Source organism: Anabrus simplex, chromosome 12 (genome assembly GCF_040414725.1).
Source record: "Anabrus simplex isolate iqAnaSimp1 chromosome 12, ASM4041472v1, whole genome shotgun sequence".
Lineage (NCBI taxonomy): Eukaryota > Metazoa > Arthropoda > Insecta > Orthoptera > Tettigoniidae > Anabrus > Anabrus simplex.
The window spans coordinates 12,913,759-12,935,055 of record NC_090276.1 but is presented as its reverse complement, the minus strand read 5'-3'; the positions used below and the strand labels follow the sequence as shown (position 1 = coordinate 12,935,055).

General features: G+C 36.8%; 1 long non-coding RNA gene across 1 annotated transcript in view; it reads left to right on the top strand.

The window, feature by feature from the left end:
• Positions 1-11,354, top strand: part of LOC136884075 (uncharacterized) — a 54,018-nt gene extending 42,664 nt beyond the window's left edge. Inside the window, exon 3 of the long non-coding RNA XR_010861300.2 lies at positions 10,313-11,354. This is a non-coding gene — a long non-coding RNA (uncharacterized lncRNA). The remainder of the gene's footprint in view (positions 1-10,312) is intronic.
• Positions 11,355-21,297: the final 9,943 nt, after the last annotated feature.

The window sequence follows — 21,297 nt, the reverse complement described above, 5'->3', positions numbered from 1 at the left end:
TAAGGCATTTGCCTGGAGGAGAAGTGGGAAACCACGGAAAACCACTTCCAGGATGGCTGAGGTGGGAATCGAGCCCACCTCTACTCAGTTGATCTCCCGAGGTGAAGTGGACCCTGTTCCAGCCCTCGTACAACCTGGGCCTCTGGGGTGGCAGCTAAACACACCACTACACCACAGAGGACAAGATTTAGGAACTACGTGTTTTTGGTTGTTTTGTACTCGTACCTGTGACTGGCGGAGGGTCCAGCACGTGACCACGATTTATTGAATTTTGTTTGGTCATGACCACGAAAAGCTAGTTCTTGCTTACTTAAATAGAGCACTGCATCAAGTACCAACTGAAGGAAAAGCCTATTTAAATGTACATTTTCACTGAACTGTACAATTACAATATACAGTCTGGCATTTTCCTTCAGGACATCAGAGATCGTATTTTGGTTTGTTTCCAATGTCTTGAAATCTAGCTGCCGTATTTTGTTCTGCAGAGTCTGAGTGCTTATGTAAAGAACGTGTTATGTTCAAAAGGGCTGAAAATCCTTTATTCCAAACGTTATTTTTATTAATAAAAGGCAAGCAGGCCCAACAAAACTTCTGTAGAGCTGAAGAGGAGCAAAACCATGGAAATTCCTTAAACCATGATTGTTTGAAACTCCGATTGTAAGATTTACTGGAATGTTTCACTTTTGTAGCACAAATTTGCAGTGATTCAGTAGGGCGATCAAAACATAAAACTTCATTCTGATCTTCGTTTCTCAAACGTGAAAATGGTGTTTATAATATGCACACTGTCATAAATAGGATACATATTTAAATAAAACAGCACAACACTACGAATGAACCTCGATGCGTAAGTACTCGTACTTCACAAAGGATGACGCAGGGAAGACGAAACATTCCGATCTTCCGATAACTTCACTGGAACATTCCTCTATGTGGAAAGTACGCGGGTGACGTCACGGTTGACATGGCAACTGCCAAGGCCAAGCACTACTAGGGAGCAATTGGGAGGTAGAGGCAGCTGCGGAATCTAGTCTTCAGTCTTGCGCGCCGTGCTGTTGCCGACAACCGGCGCTTTCGTGAGTTCCCCTGGTTCTCGTCAGGTGATGAGGTGCTCCAAATGCCGTACAATAAAGCATTTTCTTTCCGTAAAACCAACAAATGTCATAAGAAAAATAAATTTAAGTAATTCATTATGGTAAAAATAAGTGGTGAAGTGGCACTTCACCTACTTCACCTGAAAAGCTGCCTCTGTTAGTTTTCCTGCCATGTGTCTCTGAGTTAAGTTGTCCTTGGTGGCTCCATCCTCATTACATGCCCAAACCACCTCAATCTGGACATGCTGACCCAATCCAACAGTGTCTCATTCCCAGCTACCTTTTTAACCACGTCATTCCTTAAGTTGTCCAGTTTTGTTTTTTGCATTGTGGACCTCAGAAACATAATCTCAGATGCCTGAAACCTTGGAGAGTCCTTAGTTGAGGGTGTAATTTAGATACCAAAGGTTAAGTAGGTGTGAAGTACTGATTGAACATCACTAGCTTTGATTTTGTTGGTACTTTGGAATTCCAGAGGAATGTTTGTATGAGGAAAATTAAATATATAATACAACACATTTTATTTCTTGGCTAATTTTGGTTTTTTTAAAAATGGTGTATTGTTTGGGACATCTTTGAATACTCCTGCTTTGTCTTGTAGTTTCATTAATTTCAGAGAGTTGGCAGTGCTTCAGCTAGCCTACAAAATGGCATCTGTAACGGAGGTGTACACCAAACAGAGCAGTTAGTGAGTTTCTTTTGGTGGAAAACCAGGGTGCTTGCAGAATGTGTAGGAGACCTGGCAGTGGACAAAAGCACTGAGTTGTTGGGCGAGGTGTGTTTACTCATCACAACAAGGTTGAGCAAACCTCTCTGATCTGAGTACTGGCTGGTTGCACACAGCTGTAATGCCTGCAAAATTGGAATGTGCAGACACCCTTATTTGAGGTGATCGAAGGATCAGTCAAACACCTTGCTGCTGAACTTGATGTCTATGTGGGTAGTGCTGACATACTTACTCACTAGTCAGACTATTCAAAGCTTTGTTCCCGCTGCATTCCTCGACACCTACTGGAAGACCATAAAGAGCAAAGAAGAAATGTCACAGGCGATGAAACGTGGATTAATCACTTTGAACCAGAAATGGCAATCCATGGAGTGGTGCCACAACTCTCCCACAAAGAAAAAGTTAAAAACAGTACCCTGAGCTAGTGAAGTCATGGCTATGGTCTTCTGGGTCTCTGAAGGGGTTATTCTGTTGAAATGGCATCTGGCTTTTAGTGCCAGGTATGTCAGAGGACATGTTTGATTCACCAGATGCAGGTCTTTTGATGTGATGCCCATATTGTGATGAGGATGAAATGAAGACATACACCCAGCCCTCATGCCAGCAAAATTAACCAAAGATCGTTAAAATTCCTGACCCTGTCGGGAATCGAACCTGGGACACCTGGCACCAGAGGCCAGCACGCTAACCATTTAGCCGTGGAGCTGGACGGTTATTCTGTTGATCAAAAGTATAAAGATTGGACTTTCCACCTAATCAATACTATTTATCAATAATAATAATAATAATAATAATAATATCTATATTTATAGATTATGGGGTTATTCTGTTCGATGTCCTCCCTCGTGGTGAAATAATCAACTCTGAAGCATGTTGTGCTACTCTAAGGAAACCAAAGAAAGTAATTCAGCATGTTTGTAGCCACAAAAATGCAAACGTAACTTCCTCACGACAATGCAAGACCTCAAGTCTGTGCACCCAACAGGAGCTAACAAAACTTCTGTGGACTGTTCTTCCTTATCCACCCTACAGCCTGGATCTTATGCCTTCTGACTTCCATCTGTTTGGCCCAATGAAGGATGCACTCCATGGATGATGGGGAATTTATCGATGCAGCACGACGTTGCCTCCAACATCGATCAGTTGAGTGGTACCATGCAGGCATGCGGGCCCTTACATTACAGTGACGTAAGGCCGTAATATTGAACGGAGATTATGCTGAAAAATGGGGTATTGTAGTAAAAGGATTGGGAATAACATGTAGTTGAATCCTCAATAAAACCAACCTGCTTTTAGAAAGTGTTGCATTATACATCGATAAAAGTGAGAGCTCTTCTGCACTATTTGCTACCTCCTTTGTACCTAGTGTACCTTGATATTACATTGTAGCCAGAAATATGGGGTACTGAAGAAGTAAAGAACTAGAGGTAATAGATAGGTAACAGGTTCTGCAGAATGGAGGTACCAGAATATAGTTAGCTTGTATTTTCTCATACAATTCTGATAGTTAAAAAGGTAACAATATTGGTTAACATTAAAGAGGTGAAATGGGAAGGAAATATTGGATTTAGCCTGCAAACATCAGATGTAACCTAAAGTGAAAAGTAGGCTGTATAGACTGAATGGGAGACTACTGTGCTAGATACAGAACAAAGAAAAGAAAGTGTCTATTTGAGTAAAAGATACTCGAAAGCAGATTTTCTGAATGTAAAAGAAAAATTGTTTGAATTCTGTGAAATTAGCAAAATGTTGTTTGAAAAATAAAATTGGGTACCTACCTATAAGGGCCAGAGAGAAACAGAATTATGTGGAGAAATAAAGTGGCATGTCTGTAGAATATATAAGGAGACAAACCCACTTAATATTGAATATCTGGATAGATTTCAAAGTAAAATAGAACTTCATACAATTAAAAATATATTGGATTATCCTGGGTAAGACAGCAAAAGAAAAAAAGAGAAAATATAAAGTAAGCAAGCACTAATTCAGCTAATGTGTAGGATACCTTTGTCTCAGATTATATGGAGTATCAGAAAATGTCACAGAAAATTTGTTGGCATAATAAATCCAATAATATAAGAATCAGTCCTTTTCATTTTCCCTTAAACTGTTTAATTGCCAGGGGTAACTGGTTCATATCTCTTACATCCTGTGACATAGTATACTGAATTTGTAACACATTAGCAGTGAAGTATGTTATGTTAATATTAGCATACAAAATTCCCAAAGTAAATGCATGGCATACACAGAAATATCAGAATCTCTACTAGTGAATGGAGTACAGACATGAGTGCATGTCTGAGGGCCACATGGCATTGGCTGTTTAAGTGTGCTGTGCAGTTGGCAAGCAATACAGTGGAGTGCATTGCTTAACACAACACATATAGGGGAGTGGAGTGGACATTGAGAAAGAGAAATTGAAAGAATAACTTACTGTACTTCTCACATTTGTGCCTGTGCTGGTGAAACACATTTTTATTTTATTTTTGTAATATGTCCATGATTAAGGCATTGAAGTCTAAAAGGTCTGACACTGTAGTTAGCCAGTTAGTCCTGCTGGTTGAAAAAATTTTCTCAATCAGAATGTTGGATGGCAGGGTAGGGGAAGTGGTGGTATACTGTTTCTAATCACCCCTTGCGGGTGGGGGGGCACATGTAGAATACACCTGCGGTATCCCCTACCTCTTGTAATTGGCGACCTAGGCGTGGACATGGATTGCAGTTTGGTACAATTTGTTGGAGCCCCTGTGGATAGATCAGCTTCCACCTCCCTTCCTCTTATTGGGCGACTAGCTGGTGTACCCATGCTTCGCTACGGAATTCTACATTGTATACAGAATTCTAGGTTAGGTGGTGCACACCTTGTGGGCAAGATTGTATTATATTGCGTAGCCCTTAACATTACCCTAGAAATGTGACAGGGAAGTCACCAAACATCTTTTCTCATATGAAGACTGGGTTAGGGAATTTTCATTGTAATGGTAGGCCTGCTTACCTACAATCAGTCCTGGGGAGTTTTCATTATAATGGCAGACACTCTCCACCTGTTTTTTTTTTACTTCCTCAAAAAAACTCTTAGTGGTTTTCCCATCTGAAATGAACATAGGTCATTACAATATCAGTAGGAATGGTGCGATTAAAAGCAATATGAAACACTCGATCAAATGAAAAACCATGCATTTTCACTTTTAATGAACAGTACTACGCTGCTGATCTAACGGTCCAAAGTTCCAGAGCTGGAATGACCAAGCCGCAGACAGCCGTGATCAGTGAACACTCTTTGTCCTTTTTTCGGTGTGGAGGGTCGAATAGTAGAGTCCCAGGGAAAATCTATGGCCTTTCATTAATCTGTTTTGTAGGAGTACCCGATGAGTTGGAAAATCTCATTTCACTACACTGGTGGTGGAAAAATCTATCTGATAGGAGGCAAATTTTTCCTCCAAGACAGGAGAAAACCCCTCTTCACTGCTAATTTGGAATGAAATGAATGTTGAATTTAATAAAAGTGAAGAGGAAGACTTTTTTCTTAAGAAATGACTCTTTTTGGGTTGCATTTTGAATTATTTAGTGAATTGTAGTGCTATAATTTGGAATAGGCCTAAATTGTAATTCTAGACGAGGTCATACTACTATTACTAAGTGAACCTCTGCCGAATGTGCACACTGCTCATTCAAAACAGCGCGTCAGTGTAGGGATCGAATAGCTGGAGTACTATGATGTACCAGTGTGTTACGTAACAGCAGTATCAGAGAAATGGCATGCTAAGGAAATAAGTTTAACTCTCCTGCTATTTCCTGCCAATATTCAGTCAGTCTGTTATCGGTAAGCAACAGTAATCCCATCCATCGAGGACATCACAACCAACAATAGTCGATGTAATGTTATTGTTAACCAGTGTTCTGCGCTTTTGATATTGTAGGCCTTCAAAGTTAGTTTTCTTCAGACTCTGAAATACTACTCTATCATAGTCGGTACGGTAAAACTGAATAAAACCTAAATGACTGGAAATTGTATTCTCCATAACTTGTTATGTAGTACTCTTCTATAGGACCATAACATAGGTATTTAAAAATTAAATTTTAGGTGCTTATGCCTCAACAACCATTTCATCCAGGGTCAGTAAAATTGTTTAAAGCTTAGACTATAGTTTCTTTTCCCCGACTATATAACGATTTTCATTAAATTCTGTTCACCCATTTTCTTGTGGCTCGGTGTTGATATGGACTTAGCAAGAAAAATCGAAATTCGTGAATATCTCTTATCATAGCCGGTACGGAAAAAATGTACAAGACATAAATGATTGGAAATATAATTCTATGTAACTTTAGTTATGTAGTATTTACTGATAGGACCACTAATAATATAAATACTTGAGAATTGAATTTAAGGCCTTCCCCTAAACTACCATTTCACCCAGTGTGAATAAAATTATTTATAGCCTAGATTGTAGTGGCTCATCCCCTAACTTTACATACCGATTTTCATTAAATTATCTTCAGCCGTTTTCTTGTGATGCGTGTACATACAGACACAGAATTTACGGAAAAGTAAAGTGCGTTTCCTTGTTACTGTGGACATGACCGATATAGAAATACCACTTTTTTTCAAATTCTGAGCAATGTACAGACAACTCTTATATATATATATATATATATATATAGAGAGAGAGAGAGAGAGATTTTAATGCCCATCACCTCGTGGGGCTTTGAAGCTCCTTACCCCAGGGGAAGAGAGTTGGAAACATTAGTAACAGTTGGATTTATGTATTTTGAACACATGTGAACCAACTCATATCAGTATGTTACAGCACATACTTTACATGTAACAAGCTTTAACAGCTTCATTTCTAATAATCCTGTATTGACTATATATCAAATGGAGAATATTTAAGATAAATTTTATAACAGAGGTCTGCCTATTCAATATAATTTATAATTATATTTAGTACATGTTTTGTCCCCTAAGGGACATCAGCTATAATAAATTAACATTACTATATCAGAATACAATAGGTATTATTAAAGTTGGCAAGACACATTAAAAAACCTTCATGTATGGTATGACATTTGAAATACAATCTTAGCAAATTTTGCTAAAATTGTCATGATTGATAAAAACAGTTGAATTGTCCATTTAACTCTTGATAATGTACTTGGGAATAACAGTTGTGCTTGTAAAATCTTAAGTGATCACTGTTGTGAATATCAGTCTTAAACAAGTAATTACTAGTTTTGAATCGGATACATACCTCAGTAGAAGCAAGTCCTTCTCTGCACATCGGGGCCAATAAGGAACAAAATAATATTCATTACTACAAAAAGCTTTACCACTATGGCCCTGAGTTGACTTAAAAATTCTAAGCATTTAATATATATACCACAGGTGGCCACTAACCTTAATTTTGGGAGCAGCAAATTTAGGAGAAAAAATTGGAAGCATGTTTACAAAATGGTTTATAAAATGAAGACACATTTTTCATTTTAAACAAATACAAGAAAATTTATTTTCTACACCACACAGAACATTATTGTTTAGGTACACATCAAGGAATGGGATTTTACTTTTGAGAAGTACTTTTCTGAGTATTCATTTTTGCTGTTAGTTTTTTTGAAATCTGTCTGATAATTGGTAAGAACAGTTCGCACAATTACACTTAACTGTTCATCAGTTAGTTCAGATCGATATTTATACTTACTGAATTTAAGCCGCACATCGCTGCTTGCTGACTGCTGCTGACTGCGAGATGATAGTTTCCATTAATTATATCAATTTTACTCTTAAGCTTGATGTCAAGAGCTGCACCAGACTGACTCAAGAGCCGCATGCGGCTCGCGAGCCTCGTTGTGGCCAGCCCGGATATATACTATTTAAGAAATGCATTTCTAAAGATCTAACAATCTTTCATCAAGAAATACTTTAAAATTTAACAAGTGTCCAGTGATATTAGCTAGCCTCTAAATGGAGAGTAGTTTAATCATGAGTGAGGATATAATTTTCCATCCAAGATTAAAGAATATCACCAGTGTAAATATATTTACCAGATACATGTACAGTATGCCTTCAAATAAATCTCGCTAATTTTATTCCCAGTAAGCATGATTGGATTGTTGGTGAGTTTATCAGATAATTTAAATCCAAATAACCACAAGCCACAGCTTATCCACCGTAACTCTATTATATTAGAACTATTTCTAAAGCACCTCTTAAAATGTAATAGTGAAAACTGTAATTCATTATGTACATTATAACAATATTTGAGGTTGTAGGCCTTTTATTGTATCTGAAGAAAATACATAAACAGCAATGAACATAAATAACTTATTTCTTACAATGTAAATTGAAAGCATGGATTTCTGCCCTAGTTCTTTAATTTTCTGCCTCTATTTCAAACTCTTGGTATTACTGCAGTGACTGGGAGAACTTTGCCCAACCTTCACAGCCTGTGTAGCCACATCACTGGTTGAATAGCATTATGCTCTGCCTGCCCGCTTCCAATGCTGGGCACCTGTGGGACGGAATGTCCAGTGTGAGAACCTCTGTGTCAGAATGACAATGGTCACATAAAGCTATCCATTGAAGGAAAATTACTTCACAATTTTGGTGAGGATATTTTTTCTACAGCTGGTCAGTTCCTTTGAGAAATATGTGAAGTGAAAGGGGCAGCAGATATTTACCATACAGCAATGTGGGTTGTAATGAACTTGTGGTATCCAGAACAGTGGATTGAGTAATATCTTAATGATTATAAATATAGGCTTTATAAGAACTGAATGTAACACTTTGAAGATAAGTGCCGATGGTAATATTCCGTGGAGGACGAGCAACGTACGACGTTCAGATCTAGTGCTTATATATGCGCTTCGACGTACTACAAATGTTAGCTGAGTGCTGGAACACATTATGCAATGCTTGTAGTTCATTAAAGGAATACCAGGTAGCAGCACATGATTGGAACCTAGTTCTATTGTGATACTAAGTTGGTATAACAGAGGCAGGTTCAAAGCCACAGTCTGATGACTAGGGCCAATTTCCACAATTAATGTACTATTTTTCAGTTTTCAATGATTAGTAGGTATGTTGTGTTTCAAAAAATGTATTCTGGTGTGTGAATATGTAACTGCATTTTGGAAATGAAAAATTGGAAGTAGGAAATTTAAACAAAAAAATTAAAGTTATTGGTTTTGTTCCAATTTTGAAAATAAATGTATGCATATGTAGCTCTAATGTTGCTGAATTGAAAATAGGTTTGTGACTAAGGTTACATTTGTATAAAAATGTAAAAATGCATTAAAATGCTCAGTCCAGTGTAAGGTCTAATTTCACCTGCTCAGTCTTAAATGTGTTCAGAAAAGACTGAAGTAATTTTCTCTTGGGGTTCTGTATTTTTTTAAATTTGCTTTATGTATTGCTGACAGAAAAATTTTGTGCTGACTGTTGGATAGGAAAGGGTTAGGAGGGGGAAGGAAGTAGCTGTGGCCTTAAGGTACAGCCCTAGCATTTGCCTAGTGTGAAACCATGGAAAAACATCTTAAGGGCTGCTGGTATTAGTGGTTTGAACCCACTAGCTCCTGAATGCAAGCTGACAGCTCAACTGTAAATGCATGGCCAACTTGTTTTGTATTATTGTAATGAAGTAAATACTTTTAATAAGGGTAAAGGGTAAAGTAGTGAATATGCTTATTTACTGTTTTTGGTAAATAAATAATATTCCTGCATATTTTTGGCACTTAATAGGTTAAAAACATATGAGATATAAGGCTTTTCAGGCATTTGCTCTAAAGTTGTCAAAATCTGGACCCTGCATGTGAATAATTCTGATGGATTTCACTGCATGTACCACTTGTCTAAATGAAACTTGATAGGTTTGTTTTTAATTGTTGCAATTTTTTGGTTGTATACTGAATAATTATTATACTGGGTATAAAAGTGCAAACTGAAACAGCTGGAAGTATACTAGAAGCAAAAAGTCTTAGTAAACAGGTCCACAAATGAGCTGCTTCTGAGATAATTTGGAATTTGTGTTAACCAGCCATTACTGACTTGTGTCCACATGTCATCCTAGTTAGAAAAAGGTACCAATACAACATTAAGAATTTACTTTGGTACAAGAAAAGTAAACACTTCCTTTAAAAGTACTGTACAGTCCTTGTAACATACTAATTCATTTTTAATGAACAAGAAAACAATCTGCACTTCTACCAAAGTATATCTTTTCTTAATGTTGTACTAGTACCTTTTCCTAATAAGGATGATGTTTACACACTTGTCAGATCTGGTAACCACAAATTCTAAATTATCTTTCAAACAGCTCTTTTGTAGATCCATGTTTAGGCCTACTAAGACTTTTTTTTGCTTTGTGTATTGTGTACTTAGAGCTGTTTCAGTATATACTATTGATACATCCTGAATACCAAGTAAAATTATAAATATTATGGTTTAAGGGATTAATTTTTTTACAGCAAAGTTGTAAAAATATTTTCTTGTTTGCAGTTTGGTGAGAGCTGTATTTTCCTGCATTCCTTGGAGTTGGAGATTTGCTACTATGGCAGTTAACAAGTTACAGCAACCAAGATCAGAAAATACCTAGTGGCTTAATTTTGAATTTTGCACAGGAACTTTTTTTTATTGAAGTGAATCATTTCAAGTTGGATGTTACTAACACTTACATGCATTTCCTTCATAAAACTTTCTAATCAAGTAATGAAGTACATTGGTAAAAATAGCAGGGTGAAGAAAGTCAAATTTCAATTTTAATTGAATATAATTAAAGTATATGGTGGAACTTTCTATAACTAAACTGGTTTCTTGACCTGCAACATGACAGAATTTAAAATAAGTTTTCAAAGTGACTTATTATCTAATAACATTTACAGTAACTTCATTTTTTATTGAAATAAAATATAATTTAAAGAAATTCACTAATACTTTTATTTCAGTAAAGGAAATACTGCATAATTGAATTTATGTGAAGTTGAGTCAGCCATTTTTATTAAATGTTTTAATAGTACTTATGGGCATGTTATAAAATAGTTTTATATGGCTCATATATTCTAAAATAATATCAATGTCCAAAATGGCTGTCTGAACTTTGTTTTGAGTTGGCTACCTTATTGCAATTAAATACAAATCTAATTATGTTCATCTCAAAAGTTAGTATATAGATATAATTGAAAATTAATCAATTACATATTTGGCATTTCATATTAAAATTTCAATGTAGGAAAATAAATATTTCTGACATTTGAAAAGTGATCCAAATATATAGCATGTACAAGATTATGGAAGTGTTTACATTTATAATGCTGGTGTTGCAAATAGGACATTTGTCTGGTATTAGTTTTGTTTAATATTGTGGCCTGTTAATTGAAAGTTGATAACTGCTTCCTATTAATTGCTGAATGTACTAGGCTTTTGATATTTAGTCAAATTTGTTTTATGACTAGAGATTAACAAAGGATAATGTGAATGCTTATAATACTTACAGTATGCTGGTTATAATGTAATGCTGAGAAAATTATGTAATAAAAGATGAAAATAGAGGACTTGTTTTTATATTATATATATTCCTTGAACTTTCCTCTCCATTTAATAAAATGCACATATGGATTTTAAACACTTCACTTTTCCATACTACATACAAATTACAAAAGTTTGGACTTAGTTTTTTTTTTTTTTTGTGTATTTTTTTCATAATTGAATTAAAAATAGAAATTCTACAAATATTTTACAACAAAATTTCAGATAATTGGACTTAGTTTTTCAAAATTTTCATAAACTTAGCAAAAAAAATTTAAAAATCTTTATAAAATCAAGCTTAAAAAGCAAAAAAAACCTTAAAATATTAAAAAATTTATTGAAAATTTCACATTTTGAGCAGAAAAACAGCTTAAAAATATACCCTAAGTCCAACACCTCATTTCAGGTGTCCAGGTTCAGCGTCGAAACTTTTATAAATCACAAACTTTCCTGTTCAAGAAAAAAAATATACAGAAAAATTAATATTAGTAGGTACATCTAATACAGTACTACTATTGCACAAGAGGGGAGCATTTTTACTCCCCCGCTTGTGCAATAGCAGTACTTAATACACATCATCGAAGCACCTGCAAGAAAAGCACTGTGTGATATCAGAATTCTTCGAGGAGACACTTACTACATTGAACTTGGAGATTGTGGCCAATAGGGTTTTCTTATGCATTAGAACATTTCACACAGGGTTATCCGCAGGTGCAACGATAACCTGTTGCCATTAAACACAGCAGTACTGTCAACAATTGGAAGTGTGTATGTAAACAAACAACTACATACTACCAACAAAATACAGTGATCATTCAAGATATTTGTCAACCACCCTAATTTTGTTGGCACAATACAGGGCCTTTCTTATAAACCCAGACTGAATTCACAGTGTTTGTACTCTAGGCTAGGGCAGCTGCAGTATGGGAGGAACAAGCAAGTGCCAGTCTGAATCCCAGTGAGACAGTTATCACTGCAACACCATATTTTCATATGTAAAAGTTCTGGTTTCATCGTAATGGTCATGTGAACAGACATAACTCTTGCTATCTGTGTGCAGAAAATCCTAATGGTATTTATGAAGTTTAGGAAGATTGGTGTTTGATGTGCGGTTCTCTTCGTACAATTGCGGAAGCATTTACAGACAGTGATCAGTGCTCGTCTATTTCCCCCTTCTCCAGATCTAACAGTGTGTGATTTTTACATGTGGGGTAAACTTTTAAAGTCAAGAATTTCATATTTGGTGTGTACTGAATAGAGATTACAAAACAATAAGTTAGATTGTACAAGATCTACCTTTTCAATACAAGATATGTTGTTGATTAAAATTACAACATTATTTATTAAATGGTACAAGTTTCAACACCCATGGACGTCATCATCAGCCAAATAGGGTCATACACAAAGGTACACATTAAAGTTAAAACATATAAAATTGACCCTCATAATTAAAATTACCTATAACAAGTTAAAATATAAAGCATATTTATGCTAAATGTCCATTTAACATTACTGCATCACACCTAGCATAAGTTGACGCCAATGCCATACAAAGCATCCAAATTTAACAAATTTTAAAACTGTTAATGACCTCAAACTTATTTCTACGAAGCTTACGAACTTTAGTTTTTTATTTCATTAGTGACTAACAAGTTGTCAATCTTGTACTAATTATATATTCAAACCTGGACATTTAGCATAAATATGCTTTATATTTTAACTTGTTATAGATAATTATAATTATGAGGGTCAATTTTATGTTTTGACTTTAATGTGTATCTTTGTGTATATTTGGCTGATGATGACGTCCATGGATGTTGAAACCGATACCATTTAATAAATAATGTTGTAATTTTAATCAACAACATATCTCGTACTGAAAAGGTGGATCTTGTAATATAACTTATTGTTTTGTGGGATAAACTGAAAGAAAAAGTGTATCGAAAAAATCCTCGCACATTGGAGGAACTGAAAGAAAACTTTACAGGGGCAGAACTCACTCGCATCAGCCAGAATTTGGTTATCAGATATAATGCTTATGTAATCCAGGAAGGAAGACACTTCCAGCATCTTATATAAGGTAAGATTTCATAAATGATTGTATACATGCTTAAAGCAGCGCAGAGTACAAACACCGTGGGTTTATTAGAGACACTCCATGTGTTTAACATCCCTTCAACTATTATCAGTCGTAAGTGACTTGCTGCACTATTAAATCACGCTTCTTGGGATGTCCAAAGACTAGTACACTGGCAGAAAATTAAATCCTAACACCAGCAAGGAGTTGTGCTAGACAAACAAAATTTGGGAGGTGTGCTTGCATCTGAAAGATGATGTCTATTCAAATTTGCACACTAGTTGAGGAAGGGTGGTGCTAGTAGCACCACTATGACCTTGCAAAGCAAGTTTCCTTTAAACTTGTGCTGTACACTTTGTGAGTATTAATCATCTGGTCTTGACATTATGACGTAGGTGTGAGTCAAACATGCCTTTAAAGAGACAAAGAAAGCAGCTTACGAGGCTAAGGCTACAAGAAGGTGGATGTTCTTTCTACAATACTACAGAAAGCCTCCACAGTGCAACAATAGTCACAGGGAAGCACTTTCTCAAGAAGACTGAGGTCACTACGGAGAGGGAAGACAGTCTTATTCGCTGAATGACTGTGGTGGATCGCACTGCATCTGCAGCAGCCATTACAGCTTCAGTCGGCACAGGAGTGACACAAGAACTGTTACAAATCGATTACTTGAGAGACAACTCTGAGCCAGATGTCCTGTAGCGTTCATGCCACTGAGTACGAATCACTGCCACCGGCGATTTCAGTGGTGTCAAGCTAGGCTCATTGGAGGGTAGAGTGCAGATCTATCGAGTTCTCAGATGAGAGCCGTTTCTATCTTGGTGCCATTAATTGCCGTAATTTAGTAAGGAGGAGGCGAGATGATCACTTGGAACCAAGCTGTCTGCAGGGTCAGCACACTGGACCTACACCGGGAGTTACGGTCTGAGGAGCAGATTTGTACGTCACATTGGTGACCGACCCAGTTGTGCTGTCGTTCATTCGCAGTATTCAATGGGATGTTTTCCAACAGGATAAGGCTCGTCATCATACTGCTGCCGTCACCCAACGTGCTTTACAGTACGTCCATGTTGCCTTGGTCTGCGAGATCACCAGAGAGAGCTTTTGCCCATTGAGCATGTATGGGACGACAAATCCGCAGTCATCCAATACCAACAGTAATATTGTTGCTGATGTGACTGACCAAGTTCAACACGCGTGGAATTCCACTTGTTTTAGTGTATGCACATTTGCACGCTTGCATTAAAAAAATGTGGCGAGTACAGCAGTACCATGTCACATGTTGTCTCGCGTCTACCTGAACCTGTGACCAGGATACGTAGACAACTGCTTAGCCATAATTGCAATCCTTCACACTTATGTCTTCTTGGTGTTGGGATTTCATGTTTTGCTAGTGCAATTGGTTTCATCAGTATTATTAGTTTAAAGATTTTATAATAATTTCTCATAAATTGAAGCAAGATTGGCAAGTTCTTAAGCTGAACTTAAGGTTCAGATTATCGGTACCATTTACAACAAGCACTTCCAAGATTTGACAGAACTACTAACCACTTCTGAAAAGTATGGACAACTTTCTGATCATTTACTTGCACAACTTATTATATATTATTATATACTGTATTATATTCAGATTTTCATTTTGGTTTTTCTACCCTAAGAGTCCAACTAACTACAGTGAAAGTCCAGCGATAAATAGCTTTTCTTTATCAGAACCTTCGAAAATTGAATCCTGACCCTGAAGTTTTAACAGGGAATGTACAGTAAAGGAGGCTCCTTCTAGTTCGGCCGGCACCTGTCCTTGAATGAAGAGGGAAAAATGAGTCACACTGAGAGAAGTGCAGCTTTACAAACGGCAGTGACTTATATCAAGCAGCAGATTATTTCACTTCATTCGATTATTGTTTTCCATTAGATTACTTTTTTGGTTATTCAATTGAATAGTGAATGCTTTTCGAATTAAAAGTAATCTTAATGCTGGTATCAACATTCATCACAAGGAAATTACAATTACCTATCTTCATTCCCTTACAGGAAGTGTGTGAGTAGGACGAACGGTCTCCAATAAGCCTTACAAAAATAATAAGAACTCGTGCTCCACTTGTATGAATCAGTCATGCATTCAGATGCTATACTGCATCACGCGCCCACATTTGAAAAAGGCCGTTTTTCTATTTTTTGCAAGAGTTTATCTACACGTTATAATTCTCATGTTAGGTCCGTATTGAAATGTACGTAAATACAAAGTATGTTACAAGTGTCTTTTTAATATCCACCTATTCAATACAAAGAGATCATTTTTAGAAATTAAATATTATTATAAAATGTTAAGGAACATGTTTCGCCCATATTAAGGGCATCATCAGCCTCAAACTCAAACCTGTATGGTGAAAAATCAAGATCCTGATTGTTCTTACAAGTCATAAAAAGAGGATATCAATGTAGGTGTTTGTCTGAACATAAAAATTATTAGAATGTCCTTGGTTAAAATCGTAGTATCAAACTGCATGTCATAAGTTCACACGATTATACTTTCCGGAGCGTTGAGTCAATGCGCCCAAAAACCTGTTGGGGGTAGAGCAATAAACAGCTCAATCTTTATATTGAAACAGAAATGTGTTTCCTTGAATACTCCTGTTAGAGGATAAGAAAAAGTAAAGCTGATAGCCTGTTAAAGATGTTAATTTCGCATGTTATGATAAGACAACAGTCTTCTTAAATGGCTGTTCAGCTGCCTATAGTCTTATTTAACTGGCTGAAGGAGTGAAAGTCAAATGCTTCATGATAAGATAACAGTCTTCTTTAAGTAATTGTGGGAGCAAGGAAAAAGTATTCGGTTGTCTATAGACGTATTTATATTGCTTGAAGGAGCAAAAGTCGAAGGTATATTGACGCTGATAGAGCTTTTTGGTGTGAAGTCCTTTCGTCTGTAAAAATGTAAATCAGTTATCCTGATTTTTCACCATACAGGTTTGAGTTTGAGGCTGATGATGCCCTTAATATGGGCAAAACATGTCCGTTAACATTTTATAATAATATTTAATTTCTAAAAATGATCTCTTTGTATTGAATAGGTGGATATTAAAAAAAAACACTTGCAATATACTTTGTATTTAGAGTTTATCCATTTGCTTATTTCAATCGATTATCCATTCGACACACTTAAACCGTAAACTTTATTCACGACACATCCGATTATTCCATGCAATACAACTGAATAATATTTGAAAATCAATCGGTTCTTTTAGTCAATTATTTATTCAAATATTTAAATAACCAGATGGAGGTTATTCGAACATTAAAAGGTATTCAATAATGCCGTAACTCCAACTGAATGATATTTGAAAATCATTTGATTATTATGGCTAAATCTAAATGGTTAGTGCGCTGGCCTTTGGCCACAGGGGTCCCAGGTTCGATTCACAACAGGGTCGGGAATTTCAACCATAATTGGTTAATCCCCCTGGCACGGGGACTGGGTGTATGTGTCGTCTTCGTCATCATTTCATCCTCATCATGACGCACAGGTCACCTACGGGTGTCAAATCTAAAGACCCGCACCTGGCGAGCCAAAGTCCTCGGACACATCCCGGCACTAAAAGACATACGGCATTTCATTTCATTCGATTATCCATTTGAATATTTAAATAATTTGATGGAGGTTATTAGATCATTAAAAGTTTGATTATTCCATCACTAGCATGGACTCTGACCTTGACTGCCCCCCTCCCTTCTCTACTGTGAATAAAGTTTGTTTTTGGCTCTTTCATTAGTTCCACTGTTCAGTGTGTAAGTTATGACAAAGAAGATGAGTAACAGAATGCACGGACTCCAACCTTGAGTGCCTCATCCCCTGCACTGTCGCCAACTCAGTTTGTGATGTGACGAACTAAAGCCTTCTGACGTCCTGCTTATGAAGCGGTGGTGAGACATAGCGGCTAGAAAATGAAAAACCAAAAGAAAGTAGAAGACTTTTCAAAAAAATAGTGCAATATGCACAGTATAAGTATAATATGCACTATGGAACATGGCTTGTTTTAAACATGTACAGTAGCTTGGGTTTATTAAAATGCTTTGTTAGCATTGTTCATTTACTTTAATCTACAACATCAAAAATAATTCTTATAACATTGTAAATATCATCTGAAATTTTCATTATCCAAAATCACCTCCCCGCCCCCGTGTCGCGATTAACAGAGGACCTACTGTAAATATAAATACTCTAGGTCTATGGACTGCTTTGGTACAAAAATGCATCTTCAGTTTAAGAACATGTTTAAAATTCTATATCCACACACAAGAAGGTTGTCCATACTTGTTCTACAATGATAAATTCTCTTGAGTACCTTCATTACAATGTAGGAACAAGAGAAAATTTTAAACATACCATTATGATGAACAAATAAATCAAGAGAACTTGATGGGCTGGAAGAAAAACTGAAACCAGTCACCATAAAGCACAGAAAGAGATTTCTCTTTCCTTCCAACCAGGTTTTAACTACAGAATATCAATTTAAAATTGTCAAAAAAAAAAAAAGGCACATTATTCTGTTTCCAAATCATATTTTCTTATTATTTGCAGGGCTATCAGCAAAACAGAGGAGGAAATGACAAAACAATACCTTAAACATTAATTTTATTCTTTACTACAAGGAATTAAACTAGTATGTCTTTGATCCAAGAACATATCAGGAGTCTAGAAATAGCCCTTTTTGTTTCAAAATTATGATCTGGACAAATAACAGAGCAGACCTGTGATACCTTAAAACAGTGCTTTCATTACCATTTGTAACATGAGACTCATCCTATCAAGTTGTATTATACTGAGGCCCCGAGAGCTGGAGTCGATGATGTCTAGCACACCGGCAACTAACGCTGCTTGAAAATGGTCTGGTGCTATGGCAACAATAACAGCGATGCCACATTTAAGGAAGCTATCGGCACGCGGACTGGCTTGCTCGGAGTGGTACTGTGTTAGTTGTTGCTGCTTCAGGTATGCACATGTTTGTTTTCTGAATATTATTTTAGTTGTTAGTTCAATTTTTTTGCAAGTTAATCAGTGCCTAGTTGTTCAGTTCTATTCTGTATTCAACACGTGCATTTCTTGAGGTTATTGTCAAAAACTGGACAGTGTCACAGAATTTAAGTACTTGGGTAGTATAATGTCCAAGGATAACTTAGCTAAATATGAAGTAAACAGTCGAATCAGCAAAGTAATACATTTTTACCTCCAAGTAAGACAGCTACTATGGGATAAACAAAAACCACTCAAAACCAAGATGACACTGTACACAGCCTGAAAACCGCTACATTAACAAGAAAGGACAACTCGAAACTCCAAGCAGCAGAAATGAAGTTCCTACGCACAATGATCCAGAAGACCAGGAGGGATAAAATCAGGAAAGAAAAAGTCAGAGAAGACGTAGGACTAGAAGACTCCTTACTCCAGAAGATCCAAAAGGCAAGACTGAAGTGGTTTGGGCATGTGAAAAGAATGAGTGCCAACACGTCTGCAGAGGAGTATGAAAGAGAAATCAGGGGAAAGAGACCAGAGAAAAATGGATAGACTTAGTGAAGATGGATGTAGAGGAGAGAGGTCAGGATTGGGAGTGGATTGTGAACGAAGAATGGTTCATGGACAGAACAAAATGGAAGGGGCTCGTATACCACACCTGGGAAACTGGAGTTGGTCAACGATGATGATTATGAAATCTCATATTTATCGGCAACTACACGTTCTGTCTTAAATGCTGGAATTATTAGCACGAGCTTAGGAACGGCTCAAAGTTTACTGAATTGCATTAGGCGTACACATTTCATTAAATGCTCAGCCTGTATGAAAGGGTGATATGCCGCAGATGAAGGTAACCACGACAATGCAGCATTCTTCGTAGTTACTGCTTTCCCTGCTCAAATGTCAGACTCCAATTCTTGTGGGCCCAACTATACATCACTGTATGAGAAAAAGATCTTCATTTGGCTTCCCAAAATTGGCCTGAAAATCAGTCACTTCAAAATATTCCTACAGAAATCTATCTGCCATTTACTGTATATCTTCAGTTAAAACATCAAAACCTAATCAAAAGAGTCTTTTTTTTTTTGCTAGTTGCTTTACGTCGCACAGACACAGATAGGTCTTATGGTGACGATGGGACAGGGAAGGGCTAGGAGTGGGAAGGAAGCGGCAGTGGCCTTAATTAAGGTACAGTCCCAGCATTTGCCTGGTGTGAAAATGGGAAACCACGGAAAACCATCTTCAGGGCTGCCGACAGTGGGGTTCGAACCTGCTATGTCCCGAATACTGGATACTGATCGCACTTAAGCGACTGCAGCTATCGAGCTCGGTCAAAAAGAGTCTTGACCTCCGCAGGCATTCCAGCTATTTTGGGACCGACAGGAACCAATCGACCCGATGGTATCTTTGAAGAACGGAAAATGTGGGATGCAACTTGCACGGATACTGTTGCAATTAAACCCTAAAAATAGCTGGGTCAGCAGGGGCAGCCATTCTTTTAAAGAGAAATAAATATCAATCCATTGTCAATAATTAAATTTTTAGTTGCGTTAGTTATTGAAATGTTTGGAGCTTGGTGTTCTGAAGCATAAGAACCTCGTCTCTGAAATCATGAAAATGCTACAGGACTGATTCCTGAGTTACTGAGTGTCTCCGGCAGCACATCAGCATTTCTATCCAGAGAAGGAATGCTGTAAGTGTCATGGGAATGTTCGCTTCTTCTTCTTCCTTGGATGGAATATGCTATTGTTAATTCTTGTACTGATAATTAATTTAGAATCATTGCATATTTTTTCAAAAAATAAAGTTAATCATCATTCCCAAGGTGATATTTAATACAGTCACAATGTCATCCAACTTGAATTGATCTATAAAAAGATTGTGCGCAACTGCAAAAAGACCTCAATAACATTGTGAGATGGACAACGGGCAATAGTATGATGATAACACAGGGTTAAAAGTCAGGCTGTGAGTTTCACTAATAGGAAAACTTCTCTCAGTCTTAATTACTGCATTGATGGGATGAAAGATCCTTATGGGGATCACTGTAAGTACCTAGATGTTAATATAAGGAAAAACCTTCCTTGGTGTAATCACATAAATGGGATTGTAAATAAAGGTAATGTGATTGTAAATAAAGAGTACAGATCTATGCATATGGTTATGAAGATATTTAGGGAATTGTAGTAGAGAAGTGATAGAGAGGGCATATAAGTCTCTGGTAAGATCCCAACTAGAGCATGGCTCCAGTGTATGGGACCCTCATCGGGATTAATTGATCCGAGAACTGGAAAAAATCCAAAGGAAAGCAGCTCAATTTGTTCTGGATGATTTCTGACAAAAGAGTAGCGTTATCAAAATGTTGTAAATTTTGGGCTGGGAAGACTTGGGAGAAAAGAGACAAGCTGTTTGAATAAATAAGTCTGAGGGGCATTTTTAAGGGTGGGAAGAATCATAATATGAAGATAAAGTTGGAATTTAAAAGGACAAATTGGGGTAAATATTTGTTTATAGGAAGGAGTTAGGGATTGGAATAATTTACCAAGAGAGATGTTCAATAAATTTCCAAATTCTTTTAAGTTATTTAAGAAAAGACTAGATAAATAACAGATAGGGAATCTGCCCTAACTGCAGATCAGTGGTGAATGGCTATAGTTTTATCAGTGTCTCAAATATCTGCCTCACACTTCGTTTGTACATTCTGAAGATGGCAATAACCAACCTCATGTCGCTGACAGGAAAGTCAGAAGATGAGTCTATAGCTATGATGGTATTGGGTGAGGTTAAGTGGAGAAGGAAAAAAAGGAGAAGTTGACAAAGAGATACACTCTCTATTGGACTGGAGGACATAAGGTAAAGAATGTAATAGGG